Source organism: Xenopus tropicalis, chromosome 4 (assembly GCF_000004195.4).
Source record: "Xenopus tropicalis strain Nigerian chromosome 4, UCB_Xtro_10.0, whole genome shotgun sequence".
Lineage (NCBI taxonomy): Eukaryota > Metazoa > Chordata > Amphibia > Anura > Pipidae > Xenopus > Xenopus tropicalis.
This window is the reverse complement of record NC_030680.2, coordinates 152,996,184-153,017,323: the sequence shown is the minus strand read 5'-3', so window position 1 is coordinate 153,017,323 and position 21,140 is coordinate 152,996,184. Positions and strand designations below refer to the sequence as shown.

The 21,140-nt window shown below is 46.9% G+C and overlaps 1 non-coding gene and 2 pseudogenes across 1 annotated transcript; 2 read left to right on the top strand and 1 right to left on the bottom strand.

Moving 5' to 3' along the window:
• The first annotated feature begins 2,803 nt into the window (after positions 1 to 2,803).
• Positions 2,804 to 2,961, top strand: LOC116410674 (annotated as a pseudogene).
• A 9,038-nt stretch (positions 2,962 to 11,999) lies between these two features.
• LOC116410667 lies at positions 12,000 to 12,093 on the bottom strand. Its single transcript, XR_004222580.1, has one exon. It is a non-coding gene; the product is annotated as a U4atac minor spliceosomal RNA (small nuclear RNA).
• Positions 12,094 to 16,011: 3,918 nt separating this feature from the next.
• LOC116410675 lies at positions 16,012 to 16,177 on the top strand (annotated as a pseudogene).
• Positions 16,178 to 21,140: the final 4,963 nt, after the last annotated feature.

Genomic DNA, 21,140 nt, shown 5'->3' with positions numbered 1-21,140 from the left:
CAATACACTGATTTTTTTCTCTCATTGGGCCATTCCATGTCTGGGGATCTGATGCAGTTCTCATTATCTGTAACAATAACAAAACAAATGCAAAATAAAATATATTTGGTTATCGGTGATAAACGATTAAAAGAATAAAATTGAGAGTGTACTTACTAATGCTAGCACTGCGCTATGAATACTGTCACGTACAATTAGGATAATTTGGTAGTTAAATGAACACAAATCCCAGCACTAAAGCTGCCCCACAGCGCCCCCTAGTCCTATAGAAGTTGATAAAAAAACATAATTTTACATGGAAACCAATTCCCCAATGTGAATTCTACCAAAAACTTAATTAATGATACAAGAGAAGTGACCAATGAGAATGCTGATTCCCTGTGTCAGGCCCCTTGCTGGTACCTTACATATAGAGATAATGATGGCATTTTCCCTTCATTATAAATGCAGGAGCAGTGACCAATGAGAATGCTGATTCCCTGTGTCAGGCCCTTTGCTGGTACCTTACATATAGAGATAATGATGGCATTTTCCCGTCATTATATGGCACAGGAATCAGACATGGGGATAAAGGGACAGACTTGTTCAGTGCTGGGAAACTGTGCTTATTGCTCCCAACTCCAATTGCAGGAACAGAGAACAGGGAGCCGGATTTACTCACATCAGCTGGGATTCTCATTGGAGGATTCTTTTGCATATCAATGCTGCCAATGCGGGCACTGGGGAGCCTGAAAAGTTTTATTGTGCAATATTGCTTTAAGAATCCAAACCTGATGTTGCTGGACTTCAGCTCCCAGCATGCCTCACCCTTCATTATATGTTACATTATTCTGGGATTTGTAGTCCGGCAACAGCTGAGTAAAGTTTGGTTGAGCCGCGCTGTGCCGCAGGGTTTAGTGTCCCTTTAAGACTTCAGTTTGGCCAAATTCAAAAGCTGAATCCTACATGACATAACTTCTAGATATAAAAATTTGTTTATATAAAATAGAGAGCCATTAAACGGTCAGTGGTCAGTGGTCAGTGGTCAGTGGTCAGTGGTCAGTGGTCAGTGGTCAGTGGTCAGTGGTCAGTGGTCAGTGGTCAGTGGTCAGTGGTCAGTGGTCGCCCCTACACCCACGACCCCCAGGCCAAAAGGCACTTAGGTGCAAGGGTCAATGGGAACCTTCACACAAAGGCTAGGGCGCACCCCTTTATCCCACAACCCCCAGGCCAAAAGGCACTTAGGTGCAAGGGTCAATGGGAACCTTCACACAAAGGCTAGGGTGAGCCCCTTTATCCCACGACCCCCAGGCCAAAAGGCACTTAGGTGCAAGGGTCAATGGGAACCTTCACGCAATGGCTAGGGCAAGCCCCATTATCCCCAAGCACCAGGCCAAAAGGGTCATTAACTCACCTTCACCTGAAGGTTAGGGAGAGCCCCTTTATCTAAACACACAGCGCAAAAGGCACAAAGGTTGTTGGCTTCACATTCACCCAAAGGCTTGTAAGAGCCCCTTTATCCCTGACCCACAGGCCAAAAGGCACTAAGGGGCAAGGATCATTGGATTCACCTTTGCCTGAAGACTACACTTGCTTGTACAGTTATAAAACATCCCTTAGACCTACTACAGTACCCCCAGCATGTGCCCAGTCCATTCACCATGGGGGAAAAGGCAGAAGGTCTATAGACAAAACCCCACGCTAAGTACAGGGAAACCATTGCACAGACACTATATACCTTCCCAGGCATGCTGATTTGCATATGCAAAGTGACTGATTTTAGGGTGCCCCATTGCACAGCTCTGTCAGGGGGGGGGTACGGCCATATTGAAGTTTCCTATAGAAGGAGTTGCATTTTTTCCCCCTTCTCTAAATTTTCCACCTTAGAGACAAAAATATGCCTGGATTTCTCCTGAAATAAACAACGCAATTAGACCCTGACAAACTCACTGACATAATCACAGTAACATTGCTTATGGCATCTCTTTGCTCCCCCATAACTAGAGATGTAGTGAACTGGTCGCCGGAGAACTAATTCGCACGAAAATCGGGTGTTCGCAAGTTCGCGAACTTTTAGCGACGTTCGCAATTTTGGGTTCGCCTTAGCTGGAGCCAAATTTTGACCTCTCACCCCAGAGTCAGCAGATACATGGCAGCCAATCAGGCAGCTCTCCAAGCTGGACCACCCCTGGACCACTCCCTTCCATATATAAACCGAAGCCCAGCCGCCATTTTACATTCTGCCTGTGTGTGCTTGATGAGTTAGCATAGGGAGAGAGCTGTGCAGGGGTTTGAGGGACAGTTTAGGTAGCTTTGCTGACTAGTAATCTACTTTCTACTGCTCTGTATGTAGCTGCTGGGGACAGCTGTCCTGCTGATCTCATCTGCTGTAACCCAATAGTCCTTGTAAAAGCAGTTTATTACACAAGTTTAGAAATGTAGTGTGATTTCTGCCCTTTACAGCACAAAACGCAACGTTGTGTCAACAACGTATTTTTCAGAGAAATTTTTGCCCTTGATCCCCCTCCTGCATGCCACTGTCCAGGTCGTGGCACCCTTTAAACAACTTTAAAATCAGTTTTCTGGCCAGAAATGGCTTTTCTAGGTTTTAAAGTTCGCCTTCTCATTGAAGTCTATGGGGTTCACAAAGTTCGCAAAAGTTCGCACTTTTTGGCAAAAGTTTTTTTCTGAGGTTCGCTACATCCCTACCCATAACTTCCTGCCTTCCCAGCAGGTCCGACCTCAGCTTCATAGAGTTTGGCCTGGAGGGAATGTGCCATTGTGCTTGCTGTACTAGTGATTGGCAAGTTAAAGGGGATGTAAGAGCTTTGCGCAGGGGCAGTATCATAGCCAATGAGGTCAAACTGAGGCGTGATTATTGCTAATTGTGATGAAGCTGAAGCTTGATGAAAGCAGAGGGGCTGTGTTCCCATTAGGGAGGAGCTGCCGGCTTATTTTGTGTCGGGGGCTTCGCACATGCTCCTTCTGCCTAATCATGCTTCACTTCCTTTGCCCCAGCCATTAGGCGGGTGGGAGGTATTTTTCTTTTATTCCTTCCAGCTGTCAGCTGGAGCCTTACCAAGGCAAGATTTGTGCACCCTGGATAGGTGTCATTGTCCTCTAGGCTTGACCCTAGGCCAAGAATTGGTGGGTCTCACCCTAGCTTCAGCGAAGGTGGATCTGCCCACACATGCTGTTCATTGGCGAAAGCCTTGGGCACATGAGTATCGGAGCCCATACCTTCGGGTAGGACTCACAGGTGTAAGAACTGAAGCCACATTCCCAGACACAGAAACCATCCCCACACAGATTCTGTAGATGATCCAGCCCAGCAGCCCTCTCCCCCCACTGATACAAACCCCCTTACACTTAGGGAGACTATCTTTAGAGACATGCAAATGTGCAGTTGTTACACCATGCAGCCATATTGGGATTCTGTAGAACTACAGCTGAAGAAACAAACATTCTGCGGGTTCCCCACACTCTCACTTTCCAAATTGCAGGAGTCTCGGGGCTGGAACATGAAGCAACCCCCCCAAATCCCCAGCAGTAAAGAGAGTAGATGGTTTAGCTCTATTAGCCGGACTACACATTTCATGCACAGCAAGATTTTTGTTCCCACTTTGCACATCCATTGACTCCCCCACCTCATCCCCAGCCGTGTCCCAGACAATCTCTCCAGGGATATTTCCATCAGAAAGTGGACTCACAGCACTTCCAATCAAGAATTCCTCCAATACACCTGCAGTTTGGCTCCCATCATGGGCCCCACCCCCTTCCACTGTATGCCCCTCCCCCACACTCTCCAGTGTAGCCCCCTCAGCTATTGGCTCAATCACAGGGAATAATTCAGTTTCAGCAACATAGTAACATAGTAACATAGTAAGTTGGGTTGAAAAAAGACATACGTCCATCAAGTTCAACCATAATGCCTATATATAACCTGCCTAACTACAAGTTGATCCAGAGGAAGGCAAAACCCCATCTGAAGCCTCTCTAATTTGCCTCAGAGGGGAAAAAATTCCTTCCTGACTCCAAGATGGCAATCGGACCAGTCCCTGGGGCAACTTGTACTAAGAGCTATCTCCCATAACCCTGTATTCCCTCACTTGTACTGAGAGCTATCCCCCCTACCCCTGTATTCCCTCACTTGTACTGAGAGCTATCCCCCCTACCCCTGTATTCCCTCACTTGTACTGAGAGCTATCTCCCCTACCCCTGTATTCCCTCACTTGTACTGAGAGCTATCCCCCCTACCCCTGTATTCCCTCACTTGTACTGAGAGCTATCCCCCCCTACCCCTGTATTCCCTCACTTGTACTGAGAGCTATCCCCCCTACCCCCTGTATTCCCTCACTTGTACTGAGAGCTATCTCCCCTACCCCTGTATTCCCTCACTTGTACTGAGAGCTATCTCCCCTACCCCTGTATTCCCTCACTTGTACTGAGAGCTATCCCCCCTACCCCTGTATTCCCTCACTTGTACTGAGAGCTATCTCCCCTACCCCTGTATTCCCTCACTTGTACTGAGAGCTATCTCCCCTACCCCTGTATTCCCTCACTTGTACTGAGAGCTATCCCCCCTACCCCTGTATTCCCTCACTTGTACTGAGAGCTATCTCCCCTACCCCTGTATTCCCTCACTTGTACTGAGAGCTATCTCCCCTACCCCTGTATTCCCTCACTTGTACTGAGAGCTATCCCCCCTACCCCTGTATTCCCTCACTTGTACTGAGAGCTATCTCCCCTACCCCTGTATTCCCTCACTTGTACTGAGAGCTATCCCCCCTACCCCTGTATTCCCTCACTTGTACTGAGAGCTATCTCCCCTACCCCTGTATTCCCTCACTTGTACTGAGAGCTATCTCCCATACCCCTGTATTCCCTCACTTGTACTGAGAGCTATCCCCATACCCCTGTATTCCCTCACTTGTACTGAGAGCTATCTCCCATACCCCTGTATTCCCTCACTTGTACTGAGAGCTATCCCCCCTACCCCTGTATTCCCTCACTTGTACTAAGAGCTATCTCCCCTACCCCTGTATTCCCTCACTTGTACTGAGAGCTATCTCCCCTACCCCTGTATTCCCTCACTTGTACTGAGAGCTATCCCCCCTACCCCTGTATTCCCTCACTTGTACTGAGAGCTATCCCCCCTACCCCTGTATTCCCTCACTTGTACTGAGAGCTATCTCCCCTACCCCTGTATTCCCTCACTTGTACTGAGAGCTATCTCCCCTACCCCTGTATTCCCTCACTTGTACTGAGAGCTATCTCCCCTACCCCTGTATTCCCTCACTTGTACTGAGAGCTATACCCCCTACCCCTGTATTCCCTCACTTGTACTGAGAGCTATCTCCCCTACCCCTGTATTCCCTCACTTGTACTGAGAGCTATCCCCCCTACCCCTGTATTCCCTCACTTGTACTGAGAGCTATCTCCCCTACCCCTGTATTCCCTCACTTGTACTGAGAGCTATCCCCCTACCCCTGTATTCCCTCACTTGTACTGAGAGCTATCTCCCCTACCCCTGTATTCCCTCACTTGTACTGAGAGCTATCTCCCATACCCCTGTATTCCCTCACTTGTACTGAGAGCTATCTCCCCTACCCCTGTATTCCCTCACTTGTACTGAGAGCTATCTCCCCTACCCCTGTATTCCCTCACTTGTACTGAGAGCTATCTCCCCTACCCCTGTATTCCCTCACTTGTACTGAGAGCTATCTCCCATACCCCTGTATTCCCTCACTTGTACTGAGAGCTATCTCCCCTACCCCTGTATTCCCTCACTTGTACTGAGAGCTATACCCCCTACCCCTGTATTCCCTCACTTGTACTGAGAGCTATCCCCCCTACCCCTGTATTCCCTCACTTGTACTGAGAGCTATCCCCCCTACCCCTGTATTCCCTCACTTGTACTGAGAGCTATCTCCCATACCCCTGTATTCCCTCACTTGTACTGAGAGCTATCTCCCCTACCCCTGTATTCCCTCACTTGTACTGAGAGCTATCTCCCCTACCCCTGTATTCCCTCACTTGTACTGAGAGCTATCTCCCCTACCCCTGTATTCCCTCACTTGTACTGAGAGCTATCCCCCCTACCCCCTGTATTCCCTCACTTGTACTGAGAGCTATCCCCCCTACCCCTGTATTCCCTCACTTGTACTGAGAGCTATCCCCCCTACCCCTGTATTCCCTCACTTGTACTGAGAGCTATCCCCCCTACCCCTGTATTCCCTCACTTGTACTGAGAGCTATCTCCCATACCCCTGTATTCCCTCACTAGTACTGAGAGCTATCTCCCATACCCCTGTATTCCCTCACTAGTACTGAGAGCTATCTCCCCTACCCCCTGTATTCCCTCACTTGTACTGAGAGCTATCCCCCCTACCCCTGTATTCCCTCACTTGTACTGAGAGCTATCTCCCATACCCCTGTATTCCCTCACTTGTACTGAGAGCTATCCCCCTACCCCTGTATTCCCTCACTTGTACTGAGAGCTATCCCCCTACCCCTGTATTCCCTCACTTGTACTGAGAGCTATCTCCCCTACCCCTGTATTCCCTCACTTGTACTGAGAGCTATCTCCCCTACCCCTGTATTCCCTCACTTGTACTGAGAGCTATCCCCCCTACCCCTGTATTCCCTCACTTGTACTGAGAGCTATCCCCCTACCCCTGTATTCCCTCACTTGTACTAAGAGCTATCCCCCCTATCCCTGTATTCCCTCACTTGTACTGAGAGCTATCTCCCATACCCCTGTATTCCCTCACTTGTACTGAGAGCTATCTCCCCTACCCCTGTATTCCCTCACTTGTACTGAGAGCTATCCCCCCTACCCCTGTATTCCCTCACTTGTACTGAGAGCTATCTCCCCTACCCCTGTATTCCCTCACTTGTACTGAGAGCTATCTCCCATACCCCTGTATTCCCTCACTTGTACTGAGAGCTATCTCCCATACCCCTGTATTCCCTCACTTGTACTGAGAGCTATCTCCCCTACCCCTGTATTCCCTCACTTGTACTGAGAGCTATCTCCCCTACCCCTGTATTCCCTCACTTGTACTGAGAGCTATCTCCCATACCCCTGTATTCCCTCACTTGTACTGAGAGCTATCCCCCCTACCCCTGTATTCCCTCACTTGTACTAAGAGCTATCCCCCCTATCCCTGTATTCCCTCACTTGTACTGAGAGCTATCTCCCATACCCCTGTATTCCCTCACTTGTACTGAGAGCTATCTCCCCTACCCCTGTATTCCCTCACTTGTACTGAGAGCTATCCCCCCTACCCCTGTATTCCCTCACTTGTACTGAGAGCTATCTCCCCTACCCCTGTATTCCCTCACTTGTACTGAGAGCTATCTCCCATACCCCTGTATTCCCTCACTTGTACTGAGAGCTATCCCCCCTACCCCTGTATTCCCTCACTTGTACTGAGAGCTATCTCCCTACCCCTGTATTCCCTCACTTGTACTGAGAGCTATCCCCCTACCCCTGTATTCCCTCACTTGTACTGAGAGCTATCTCCCATACCCCTGTATTCCCTCACTTGTACTGAGAGCTATCTCCCCTACCCCTGTATTCCCTCACTTGTACTGAGAGCTATCTCCCCTACCCCTGTATTCCCTCACTTGTACTGAGAGCTATCTCCCATACCCCTGTATTCCCTCACTTGTACTGAGAGCTATCCCCCCTACCCCTGTATTCCCTCACTTGTACTGAGAGCTATCTCCCCTACCCCTGTATTCCCTCACTTGTACTGAGAGCTATCTCCCATACCCCTGTATTCCCTCACTTGTACTGAGAGCTATCTCCCATAACCCTGTATTCCCTCACTTGCTAAGAATCCATCCAGCCCCTTCTTAAAGCTATATAATGTATCAGCCAGTACGACTGATTCGGGGAGGGGGGACCCCACAACCTCACAGCTCTCACTGTAAAAAATCCTTTCCGAATATTTAAATGGAACCTCCCTTCTTCTAAACGGAGTGGGTGCCCTCGTGTCCGTTGGAAGGACCTACTGGTAAATAAAACATTAGAGAGGTTATTATATGATCCCTTTATATATTTATACATATTTATCATGTCACCTCTGAAAAACAACATTTTCAGAATTGTCCCTCAGAGACAGCCCCCCCAGATTCCCTCACCCCTTCAGCCTCAGGTGGTTCAGCCCTTCTCACAATCCCTGCATAGGGCACCCCAGCTGCTCAAACTCTGGGGCAGTTTCTCGCCGGATGCTCCTGGCTTTCCCATATATCCAACCGCCTTGGCTGCATGCAAGCACCAGCTTCATGGCCCACATTAGCACAATTGCCCCAGCACTTACCCTTAGGGCAGGCATCATGGATATGGCCATAAGTAAAGCATTGCCTACAGTACTTGGGTACCAGGGTAATACACAAAACCCTGTTCCCAGAAATAGAAACATTTGCCGGAGGGTGTTTAACCCCTCCAATGCCATCCGGGCCAGGACTGAGCTTCACCCAAAATTTCAGCTTTCCATTAAATATTTTAAAGCAGTTGGTTTGCCTTATACCTCCTTTAATTTTACTGCAGTACTTTTTCGAAAAGAACAGAATCAGGTCCTAATCCGTAATATTAAGCATGTGCAGAATAAGGGGTTTTTCCTCCATAAAGTATAGCGGGAGCACATCAAAACCTCTAAAGGAGCCATGTTTCATGTTAAATCTTTCAAAAATATCCCCACACATAGATACATTATATAATCACATCATACGATCTAAGCAATACATAATCCTGCCGGCAGAAAATGTCTTTTACCTGAAGCTCAAATTCTGCCATTATTATGTCTTTTCCAAAAGATCCCAACCCAACTCCTGCCCCACATACAGGCTTCTCCGGAAAATGTAAAATTTAACTTACAGACACAGTCTCCTTCATTTCTATTATGCAAGAGTTGCAACACAAACAAAGCAAGCATTTGCTGAGCAGCCTGTGGATTCCATACAGACTGGGGGTGCCATACACAGACTGGGGGTGCCATACAGACTGGGGGTGCCATACACAGACTGGGGGTGCCATACACAGACTGGGGGTGCCATACACAGACTGGGGGTGCCATACACAGACTGGGGGTGCCATACACAGACTGGGGGTGCCATACACAGCCTGGGGGCGCCATACACAGCCTGTTTATAATAGTGAGACACAAACTCTGAGCTCAGTGTCAGTCACTTTGCATCCTGGGAAGGAACATAGTGTTTGTGCAGAGGTTCCCCTGTACATGTTGTTCTGCCTATACACCTACTGGCACAGTTTGGCCTCTCCCCGTGTGTAATGCACACACACCCCCATGCAACTGCTTCATAAACACTTTGACAGAAGTTATTAGTTTATGTCCCCATAACAAAAGATAATAATGCTTTATATTTTGGACATAGAGGAGATTCTTAGGTGATAACCGTATATGTATATGTGACATACAAAAAATTTTTAATAAGCAAATTTTTTTTGCCAGGCATGGAGTCGCAGCGAATTTCTGCATTTCGCCATTGGTGAATTGTTTAGCACAACTTCCATGAAAATTCACCAAGAACAAATTTGTTGTGAGGAAATTTTTTTGTCGCGCATCAAACTAGGTGCTGGTGCGGCAAAAAAAAGGCGTGGGCAACAAAAACAAATTCACGCAACAAATACGTTTCGTAAATTTTTTGCCGTTTCGCAAATTTTCTTGCTGTTTTGCGAAATTTATGGCGAATCGAAACAGAACAGATTCGCTCATCACTACCCATATGGACTGTTTTATATAAACAAAGTGACTGACACTTTAGCCATAACTTGTGTTCTCTATATAATAACCAGTCAGTGCAGGAATCTCCATTGACTTTGCTTTGGGCACAGTAAGTTGTGTTTTTTGTTATGTTTGTTCCCTATGTGGGAGGGGTATATGGTGTTTTCACTCTATGGTATATAAGTGATAGAATCAACCTATTTTATGTTTAATTAATAACACAATACTTTTAAATAATTGGGCTGAATTTAGTTTCTCTAAGTTCTCTCAATGTTCCCATCCTGTCTAACAAGGGGGAAAGAAAAGTCACACAATAAGGATTCAGCTAAAGTCTCGCCCCAAGCTCAAAGTGCCAGAGCAGGACTTGAGTTTTTTAGGGAGCAGCCAGACAGGACTGTGATTGGTTGGCCTGTATGCGTGTTTAATAGGGAACAGGCAGTAAATAAAGCAAGCAGGCAGGGGAAAGAAGAATATTGTGAGTTGATCCCTCAGGTCAGTGACATCAGCCAAGAGCAGACTGAGCATGTGCAGTAGTTGGGCAAAAGATGGAAAACTACTATGGGATGTTACATGACTTGTGCTGTTTCATAATTTACTATTATCCCTAAGTTCTGCCTCCCAATAGCAGCTTAGAGCCCACTGAGCATGTGCGTGGTCTTGGTCTTACTAACACCGCACTTTTCTTTTTCACTTTTCTAAAATGCATTTTTTTGTAATTTGTAATTGAAATTATACTTCTGTAAAGACATAAATGTTCCATATAGAAGGTAGAAGGTATTTAAAAATGTATGAGGCCTTGTTACCAAGTAAATGGGACTTTGTGTTCATTTCAGGTCTCAATAAAATAATGTAACATTTGGGCAGAAATATAGAGGCTAAAAGGCCCGCGCTTGAGGTGAGTATGGCAAATATCTCCACACACACAGTGTTTTTGCCTTTGGTGCTCAGATAGGCCGGGATCATTGTGATCCAAACACTGCAGAAGAGCAGCATGCTGAAAGTGATGTACTTGGCCTCATTAAAACTGTCCGGTAAGCTCCGAGCTAAAAATGCTAAAACAAAACTAACAGCTGCCAGAAGCCCCATATACCCAATAACTGAGTAAAAGCCAATAGCTGAGCCCTCATTGCACTGAATGATGATGGTTCCAGGGGAAGTGTGAATGTCCAGTTCCTGAAAGGGAGGAGAAATGGCCAACCAAGTCATGCAGATGATTATTTGAATGGATGAGCAGAACAAGACTGCAGAATTGGACAGTTTGACTCCCAGCCATTTTCTCCATGAGCTCCCTGGCTTGGTGGCTTTGAAAGCAACACAAACCATGATAGTCTTGGCCAGGAGAGAAGAGACAGCTATGGAGAAGGTGATTCCAAAAGTGATGATGCGCAGCATGCAGGTTATATCCACAGGGCGACCGAGGAACAGAAACACACTGAGGAAGCTCAGCTTGATGGAGACAAGGAGGAGGAAGCTCAGGCTCCGGTTGTTGGCTCTCACTATGGGGGAGTCCCGGTAAGAAATGAAGACGCCTAATATTAGTAGAGTTATAAGAAAAATCAAAACTGAAATTGATGAAAAAAATACAGAAATCATATCACTTGTATATGAGAGAAATCGTTCTGTTCCTGCAATAAATCTATTTTTTTCTCTCATTGGGCCATTCCATGTCTGGGGATCTGATGCAGTTCTCATTATCTGTAACAATAACAAAACAAATGCAAAATAAAATATATTTGGTTATCGGTGATAAACGATTAAAAGAATAAAATTGAGAGTGTACTTACTAATGCTAGCACTGCGCTATGAATACTGTCACGTACAATTAGGATAATTTGGTAGTTAAATGAACACAAATCCCAGCACTAAAGCTGCCCCACAGCGCCCCCTAGTTCTCTATAGAAGTTGATAAAAAAACATAATTTTACATGGAAACCAATTCCCCAATGTGAATTCTACCAAAAACTTAATTAAAGATACAAGAGAAGTGACCAATGAGAATGCTGATTCCCTGTGCCAGGCCCCTTGCTGGTACCTTACATATAGAGATAATGATGGCATTTTCCCGTCATTATATGGCACAGGAATCAGACATGGGGATAAAGGGACAGACTTGTTCAGTGCTGGGAAACTGTGCTTATTGCTCCCAACTCCAATTGCAGGAACAGAGAACAGGGAGTCGGATTTACTCACATCAGCTTGGATTCTCATTGGAGGATTCTTTTGCATATTAATGTAATAGTTTGTCTGATTTTTGTACAAACTTATGGTTCCAAAAACTGCACCTTCCTACTGTGGGAACAGCAGTGCTACTCTCACTACTCGCTCATTGAGCAGCCACTCACCCCAAGACAAGGGTGGTTATCAGCTGCAACATTGGATTTATTGGGGGTAAAAAGGCAAATCTTGTTCTAGTCGGGGAGACTTTGCCTGTTGTTTCCAGCTGATATGTAAAGGGGTAAATCATGATTTAAACCCAACCATGATGCTGATGCTACAAAGGTTACCAAAAAAAATAATTATAGATGCAAGAAAATTTACCAATGAGAATTCTACTGACCATAAACTTCATTATAAATGCAGAAGGACTGACCAATGAGAATGCTGATTCCCAGCACTGTGTCAGGCCCCTTGCTGGTACCTTACATATAGAGATAATGATGCCATTTTTCCCGTCATTATATGGCACAGGAATCAGACATGGGGATAAAGGGACAGACTTGTTCAGTGCTGGGAAACTGTGCTTATTGCTCCCAACTCCAATTGCAGGAACAGAGAACAGGGAGCCGGATTTACTCACATCAGCTGGGATTCTCATTGGAGGATTCTTTTGCATATCAATGCTGCCAATGCGGGCACTGGGGAGCCTGAAAAGTTTTATTGTGCAATATTGCTTTAAGAATCCAAACCTGATGTTGCTGGACTTCAGCTCCCAGCATGCCTCACCCTTCATTATATGTTACATTATTCTGGGATTTGTAGTCCAACAACAGCTGAGTAAAGTTTGGTTGAGCTGCGCTGTGCAGCAGGGTTTAGTGTCCCTTTAAGACTTCAGTTTGGCCAAATTCAAAAGCTGAATCCTACATGACACAACTTCTAGATATAAAAATTTGTTTATATAAAATAGAGAGCCATTAAACGGTCTGGTCAGTGGTCAGTGGTCAGTGGTCAGTGGTCAGTGGTCAGTGGTCAGTGGTCAGTGGTCAGTGGTCAGTGGTCAGTGGTCAGTGGTCAGTGGTCAGTGGTCAGTGGTCAGTGGTCGCCCCTACACCCACGACCCCCAGGCCAAAAGGCACTTAGGTGCAAGGGTCAATGGGAACCTTCACACAAAGGCTAGGGCGCACCCCTTTATCCCACAACCCCCAGGCCAAAAGGCACTTAGGTGCAAGGGTCAATGGGAACCTTCACACAAAGGCTAGGGTGAGCCCCTTTATCCCACAACCCCCAGGCCAAAAGGCACTTAGGTGCAAGGGTCAATGGGAACCTTCACGCAATGGCTAGGGCAAGCCCCTTTATCCCCAAGCACCAGGCCAAAAGGGGTCATTAACTCACCTTCACCTGAAGGTTAGGGAGAGCCCCTTTATCTAAACACACAGCGCAAAAGGCACAAAGGTTGTTGGCTTCACATTCACCCAAAGGCTTGTAAGAGCCCCTTTATCCCTGACCCACAGGCCAAAAGGCACTAAGGGGCAAGGATCATTGGATTCACCTTTGCCTGAAGACTACACTTGCTTGTACAGTTATAAAACATCCCTTAGACCTACTACAGTACCCCCAGCATGTGCCCAGTCCATTCACCATGGGGGAAAAGGCAGAAGGTCTATAGGCAAAACCCCACGCTAAGTACAGGGAAACCATTGCACAGACACTATATACCTTCCCAGGCATGCTGATTTGCATATGCAAAGTGACTGATTTTAGGGTGCCCCATTGCACAGCTCTGTCAGGGGGGGTACGGCCATATTGAAGTTTCCTATAGAAGGAGTTGCATTTTTTCCCCCTTCTCGAAATTTTCCACCTTAGAGACAAAAATATGCCTGGATTTCTCCTGAAATAAACAACGCAATTAGACCCTGACAAATTCACTGACATAATCACAGTAACATTGCAGTTCACAATACTATTAGTTTGTGCCAGCATGGTTTTATGGGTAACAGATCTTGCCAGACTAATTTAGTTGCCTTTTATGAGGAGGTGAGCAGGAACCTTGATGCTGGAATGGCAGTTGATGGGATCTACTTGGACTTTGCTAAAGCGTTTGATACAGTACCTCACAGAGGGTTAATGATCAAATTGAGGAATATTGGCCTAGAACATAATATTTGTAATTGGATAGAGAACTGGCTGAAGGATAGAGTACAAAGAGTGGTGGTAAATGGAACATTTTCTAATTGGGCCAGTGTGGTTAGTGGGTACCGCAGGGGTCAGTCCTTGGTCCTTTGCTTTTTAACTTGTTTATTAATGACCTGGAGGTGGGCATAGAGAGTACTGTTTCTATTTTTGCTGATGACACTAAATTGTGCAAAACTATAAGTTCCATGCAGGATGTGCCGCTTTGCAGAGCGATTTGACAAAATTGGAAAACTGGGCAGCAAACTGGGAAACGAGGTTCAATGTTATGCACTTTGGTAGGAATAATATAAACGCAAACTATCTACTGAATGGGAGTGAGTTGGGGGTTTCCTTAATGGAGAAGGATCTGGGGGTTTTTGTTGATAACAAGTTGTCTAATTCCAGGCAGTGTCATTCTGTGGCTACTACAGCTGTCTTGTATAAAAAAGGGCATTGACTCAAGGGATGAGAACATAATTTTGCCCCTTTATAGGTCCCTGGTAAGGCCTCACCTTGAGTATGCAGTGCAGTTTTGGGCTCCAGTCCTTAAGAAGGATATTAATGAGCTGGAGAGAGTGCAGAGACTGCAACTAAACTGGTAAAGGGGATGGAAGGGTTAAACTATGAGGTGAGACTGTCAGGGTTGGGGTTGTTTTCTCTGGAAAAGAGGCGCTTGCGAGGGGACATGATTACTCTGTACAAGTACATTAGAGGGGATTATAGGCAGTTGGGGGATGTTCTTTTTTCCCATAAAAACAATCAGCGCACCAGAGGCCCCCCCTATAGATTAGAGGAACAGAGCTTCCATTTGAAGCAGCGTAGGTGGTTTTTCACGGTGAGGGCAGTGAGGGGGTTGGGGAATGCCCTTCCTAGAGATGGGGTAATGGCAGATTCTGTTAATGCCTATAAGAGGGGCCTGGATGAGTTTTTGAACAAGCAGAATATCCAAGGCTATTGTGATACTAATATCTACAGTTAGTATTACTGGTTGTATATATATAGTTTATGTATGTGAGTGTATAGATTGGTTAGTATAGGTTGTGTGCTGGGTTTACTCGGATGGGTTGAACTTGATGGACAATGGTCTTTTTTCAACCCTATGTAACTATGTAACTATGTAACATTGCTTATGGCATCTCTTTGCTCCCCCATAACTAGAGATGTAGCGAACTGTTCGCCGGAGAACTAATTCGTACGAAAATCGGGTGTTCGCAAGTTCGCGAACTTTTAGCGATGTTCGCAATTTTGGGTTCGCCTTAGCTGGAGCCAAATTTTGACCTCTCACCCCAGAGCCAGCAGATACATGGCAGCCAATCAGGCAGCGCTCCCTCCTGGACCACCCCTGGACCACTCCCTTCCATATATAAACTGAAGCCCAGCAGCCATTTTACATTCTGCCTGTGTGTGCTTGTTGAGTTAGCATAGGGAGAGAGCTGTGCAGGGATTTGAGGGACAGTTTAGGTAGCTTTGCTGACTAGTAATCTACTTTCTACTGCTCTGTATGTAGCTGCTGTGGACAGCTGTCCTGCTGATCTCATCTGCTGTAACACAATAGTCCTTGTAAAAGCAGTTTATTACACAAGTTTAGAAATGTAGTGTGATTTCTGCCCTTTACAGCACAAAACGCAACGCTGTATCAACAACGTATTTTTCAGAGAAATTTTTGCCCTTGATCCCCCTCCTGCATGCCACTGTCCAGATCGTGGCACCCTTTAAACAACTTTAAAATCAGTTTTCTGGCCAGAAATGGCTTTTCTAGGTTTTAAAGTTCGCCTTCTCATTGAAGTCTATGGGGTTCGCGAACTTTTTTTCTGAGGTTCGCTACATCCCTACCCATAACTTCCTGCCTTCCCAGCAGGTCCGACCTCAGCTTCATAGAGTTTGGCCTGGAGGGAATGTGCCATTGTGCTTGCTGTACTAGTGATTGGCAAGTTAAAGGGGATGTAAGAGCTTTGTGCAGTGGCAGTATCATAGCCAATGAGGTCAAACCGAGGTGTGATTATTGCTATATTGCTAATTGTGATGAAGCTGAAGCTTGATGAAAGCAGAGGGGCTGTGTTCCCATTAGGGAGGAGCTGCTGGCTTATTTTTTGTCGGGGGCTTCGCACATGCTCCTTCTGCCTAATCATGCTTCACTTCCTTTGCCCCAGCCATTAGGTGGGCGGGAGGTATTTTTCTTTTATTCCTTCCAGCTGCCAGCTGGAGCCTTACCAAGGCAAGATTTCTGCACCCTGGATAGGTGTCATTGTCTTCTGGGCTTGACCCTAGGCCAAGACTTGGTGGGTCTCACCCTAGCTTCAGCGAAGGTGGATCTGCCCGCACATGCAGTTCATTGGCGAAAGCCTTGGACACATGAGTATCGGAGCCCATACCTTCGGGTAGGACTCACAGACGTAAGAACTGAAACAACATTCCCAGACACAGAAACCATCCCCACACAGATTCTGTAGATGATCCAGCCCAGCAGCCTCTCCCCCCACTGATACAAACCCCCTTACACTTAGGGAGACTATCTTTAGAGACATGCAAATGTGCAGTTGTTACACCATGCAGCCATATTGGGATTCTGTAGAACTACAGCTGAAGAAACAAACATTCTGCGGGTTCCCCACACTTTCCAAATTGCAGGAGTCTCGGGGCTGGAACATGAAGCAACCCCCCCAAATCCCCAGCAGTAAAGACAGTAGATGGTTTAGCTCTATTAGCCGGACTACACACTTCATGCACAGCAAGATTTTTGTTCCCACTTTGCACGTCCATTGACTCCCCCACCTCATCCCCAGCCGTGTCCCAGACAATCTCTCCAGGGATATTTCCATCAGAAAGTGGACTCACAGCACTTCCAATCAAGAATTCCTCCAATACACCTGCAGTTTGGCTCCCATCATGGGCCCCACCCCCTTCCACTGTATGCCCCTCCCCCACACTCTCCAGTGTAGCCCCCTCAGCTATTGGCTCAATCACAGGGAATAATTCAGTTTCAGCAACAACATTTTCAGAATTGTCCCTCAGAGACAGCCCCCCCAGATTCCCTCACCCCTTCAGCCTCAGGGGGTTCAGCCCTTCTCACAATCCCTGCATAGGGCACCCCAGCTGCTCAAACTCTGGGGCAGTTTCTCGCCGGATGCTCCTGGCTTTCCCATATATCCAACCGCCTTGGCTGCATGCAAGCGCCAGCTTCATGGCCCACATTAGCACAATTGCCCCAGCACTTACCCTTAGGGCAGGCATCATGGATATGGCCATAAGTAAAGCATTGCCTACAGTACTTGGGTACCAGGGTAATACACAAAACCCTGTTCCCAGAAATAGAAACATTTGCCGGAGGGTGCTTAACCCCTCCAATGCCATCCGGGCCAGGACTGAGCTTCACCCAAAATTTCAGCTTTCCATTAAATATTTTAAAGCAGTTGGTTTGCCTTATACCTCCTTTAATTTTACTGCAGTACTTTTTCGAAAAGAACAGAATCAGGTCCTAATCCGTAATATTAAGCATGTGCAGAATAAGGGGTTTTTCCTCCATAAAGTATAGCGGGAGCACATCAAAACCTCTAAAGGAGCCATGTTTCATGTTAAATCTTTCAAAAATATCCCCACACACAGATTCATTATATAATCACATCATACGATCTAAGCAATACATAATCCTGCCGGCAGAAAATGTCTTTTACCTGAGGCTCAAATTCTGCCATTATTATCTCTTTTCCAAAACATCCCAACCCAACTCCTGCCCCACATACAGCCTTCCCCGGAAAATGTAAAATTTAACTTACAGACACAGTCTCCTTCATTTCTATTATGCAAGAGTTACAACACAAACAAAACAAGTGTTTGCTGAGCAGCCTGTGGATTCCATACAGCCTGGGGGTGCCATACACAGACTGGGGGTGCCATACACAGACTGGGGGTGCCATACAGACTGGGGGTGCCATACAGACTGGGGGTTCCATACACAGCCTGTTTATAATAGTGAGACACAAACTCTGAGCTCAGTGTCAGTCACTTTGCATCCTGGGAAGGAACATAGTGTTTGTGCAGAGGTTCCCCTGTACATGTTGTTCTGCCTATACACCTACTGGCACAGTTTGGCCTCTCCCCGTGTGTAATGCACACACACCCCCATGCAACTGGCTTCATAAACACTTTGGGAGAAGTTATTGGGTGTTGTGTGGTTGTATATAAAAGAAAAAAAAAAAAAAAAAAAAAAACCCCAGTGCAAAAGCTAATATAAATATATATATATATATATATATATATATATATATATATATATATATATATATATATATATATATATATATATATATATATATATATATATATATATATATATATATATATATATACAGGCTAAAAGGCCCACGCTTGAGGTGCTGAAAGTGATGTACTTGGCCTCATTAAAACTGTCCGGTAAGCTCCGAGCTAAAAATGCTAAAACAAAACTAACAGCTGCCAGAAGCCCCATATACCCAATAACTGAGTAAAAGCCAATAGCTGAGCCCTCATTGCACTGAATGATGATGGTTCCAGGGGAAGTGTGAATGTCCAGTTCCTGAAAGGGAGGAGAAATGGCCAACCAAGTCATGCAGATGATTATTTGAATGGATGAGCAGAATAAGACTAAAGACTACAGAATTGGACAGTTTGACTCCCAGCCATTTTCTCCATGAGCTCCCTGGCTTGGTGGCTTTGAAAGCAACACAAACCATGATAGTCTTGGCCAGGAGAGAAGAGACAGCTATGGAGAAGGTGATTCCAAAAGTGATGATGCGCAGCATGCAGGTTATATCCACAGGGCGACCGAGGAACAGAAACACACTGAGGAAGCTCAGCTTGATGGAGACAAGGAGGAGGAAGCTCAGGCTCCGGTTGTTGGCTCTCACTATGGGGGAGTCTCGGTATGTAATGAAGGCGCCTAATATAAGTAGAGTTATAAGAAAAATCAAAACTGAAATTGATGAAAAAAATACAGAAATCATATCACTTGTATATGAGAGAAATTGTTCTTGCAATACACTGATTTTTTTCTCTCATTGGGCCATTCCATGTCTGGGGATCTGATGCAGTTCTCATTATCTGTAACAATAACAAAACAAATGCAAAATAAAATATATTTGGTTATCGGTGATAAACGATTAAAAGAATAAAATTGAGAGTGTACTTACTAATGCTAGCACTGCGCTACGAATACTGTCACGTACAATTAGGATAATTTGGTAGTTAAATGAACACAAATCCCAGCACTAAAGCTGCCCCACAGCGCCCCCTAGTTCTCTATAGAAGTTGATAAAAAAACATAATTTTACATGGAAACCAATTCCCCAATGTGAATTCTACCAAAAACTTAATTAAAGATACAAGAGAAGTGACCAATGAGAATGCTGATTCCCAGCCCTGTGTCAGGCCCCTTGCTGGTACCTTACATATAGAGATAATGATGGCATTTCTTCTTCTGCGGCCCTCCGCTCTCCCTATGCTAATGCAGAGGCAGCAGAAAGTAGAGGGCGCCGCGGATTGCTAGCCGCCAAGGCTAGGTAAACTGGCTGCCTCTCTGCGGCCCTCCACTCTCCCTATGCTAATGCAGAGGCAGCAGAAAGTAGAGGGCGCCGCGGATTGCTAGCCGCCAAGGCTAGGTAAACTGGCTGCCTCTCTGCGGCCCTCCACTCTCCCTATGCTAATGCAGAGGCAGCAGAAAGTAGAGGGCGCCGCGGTTTGCTAGCCACCAAGGCTAGCTAAACTGGCCGGCCCTCCGCTCTCCCTTTGCTAATGCAGAGGCATCAGAAAGTAGAGGGTCCCGCGGATTGCTAGCCGCCAAGGCTAGCTAAACTTGCCGGCCTCCGCTCTCCCTATGCTAATGCAGAGGCAGCAGAAAGTAGAGGGCGCCGCGGATTGCTAGCCGCCAAGGCTAGCTAAACTTGCCGGCCCTCCGCTCTCCCTATGCTAATGCAGAGGCAGCAGAAAGTAGAGGGTGCCGCGGATTGCTAGCCGCCAAGGCTAGCTAAACTGGCCGGCCCTCCGCTCTCCCTATGCTAATGCAGAGGCAGCAGAAAGTAGAGGGCGCCGCGGATTGCTAGCCGCCAAGGCTAGCTAAACTGGCCGGCCCTCCGCTCTCCCTATGCTAATGCAGAGGCAGCAGAAAGTAGAGGGCGCCGCGGATTGCTAGCCGCCAAGGCTAGCTAAACTGGCCGGCCCTCTGCACTGCCTATGCTAATGCAGAGGCAGCAGAAAGTAGAGGGCGCCGCGGATTGCTAGCCACCAAGGCTAGCTAAACTGGCCGGCCAGCTAGGGATTGCTAGCCGCCAAGGCTAGCTAAACTGGCCGGCCCTCCGCTCTCCCTATGCTAATGCAGAGGCAGCAGAAAGTAGAGGGCGCCGCGGATTGCTAGCCGCCAAGGCTAGCTAAACTGGCCGGCCCTCCGCTCTCCCTATGCTAATGCAGAGGCAGCAGAAAGTAGAGGGCGCCGCGGATTGCTAGCCGCCAAGGCTAGCTAAATTGGCCGGGCCTCCGCTTTCCCTATGCTAATGCAGAGGCAGCAGAAAGTAGAGGGCGCCGCGGATTGCTAGCCGCCAAGGCTAGCTAAACTGGCCGGCCCTCCGCTCTCCCTATGCTAATGCTAATGCAGAGGCAGCAGAAAGTAGAGGGCGCCGCGGATTGATAGCCTCCAAGGCTAGCTAAACTGGCCGGCCCACCGCTTTCCCTATGCTAATGCAGAGGCAGCAGAAAGTAGAGGGCGCCGCGGATTGCTAACCGCTAAGGCTAGCTAAACTGGCCGGCCCTCCGCTCTCCCTATGCTAATGCAGAGGCAGCAGAAAGTAGAGGGCGCCGCGGATTGCTAGCCACCAAGGCTAGCTAAACTGGCCGGCTCTCCCTATGCTAATGCAGAGACAGCAGAAAGTAGAGGGTGCCCCGGATTGCTAGCCGCCAAAGCTAGCTAAACTGGCCGGCCCTCTGCGGCCCTCTGCGGCCCTCTGCGGCCCTCTGCTCTCCCTATGCTAATGCAGAGGCAACAGAAAGTAGAGGGCGCCGCGGATTGCTAGCCGCCAAGGCTAGCTAAACTGGCTGGCTCTCCCTATGCTA